The sequence below is a fragment of the Bison bison genome, unplaced genomic scaffold, assembly GCF_000754665.1.
Source record: "Bison bison bison isolate TAMUID 2011002044 unplaced genomic scaffold, Bison_UMD1.0 scf7180017864276, whole genome shotgun sequence".
NCBI classification, from domain to species: Eukaryota; Metazoa; Chordata; class Mammalia; order Artiodactyla; family Bovidae; genus Bison; species Bison bison.
In genome coordinates, this window is record NW_011494848.1 from 614,998 (window position 1) to 615,574 (window position 577).

The 577-nt window shown below is 39.7% G+C and overlaps 1 protein-coding gene across 3 annotated transcripts in view; it reads right to left on the reverse strand.

Moving 5' to 3' along the window:
* C2CD3 (C2 calcium-dependent domain containing 3) overlaps nt 1–577 on the reverse strand; it is a 128,615-nt gene that overhangs the window by 78,269 nt on the left and 49,769 nt on the right. The window lies entirely within an intron of this gene.

The following is a 577-nucleotide window of genomic DNA, read 5'->3' on the forward strand; positions in this document are numbered from 1 at the left end:
TCTTTTTTGTACAGTTCTTCTGTGTATTCTTACCACCGCTTCTTAATATCTTCTGCTTCTGTTAGGTCCCTACCATTTCTGTCCTTTCTTGAGCCCATCTTTGCAGGAAATGTTCCCTTGGTATCTCTAATTTTCTTGAAGAGATCTCTATCTTTCCCATTCTATCGTTTTCCTCTATTTCTTTGCATTGATGGCTGAGGAAGGCTTTTTTATTTCTCCTTGCTATGCTTTGGAACTCTGCATTAAAATGGGTGTATTTTTCCTTTTCTCCTTTGTTTTTCACTTCCCTTCTTTTCACAGCTATTTTTAAGCCTCTCCAGACAGCGATTTTGCTTTTTTGCATTTCTTTTTCTTGGGGATGGTCTTGATCCCTGTCTCCTGTAGAATGTCACAAACCTCCGTCCATAGTTCATCAGGCACTCTGTCTATCAGATCTAGCCCCTTAAATCTATTTCTGACTTCCACGTAGAGTCATAAGGGATTTGATTTAGGTCACACCTGAATGGTCTAGTGGTTTTCTCCACTTTCTTCAATTTCAGTCTGAATTTGGCAATAAGGAGTTCATGGTCTGAGCCAC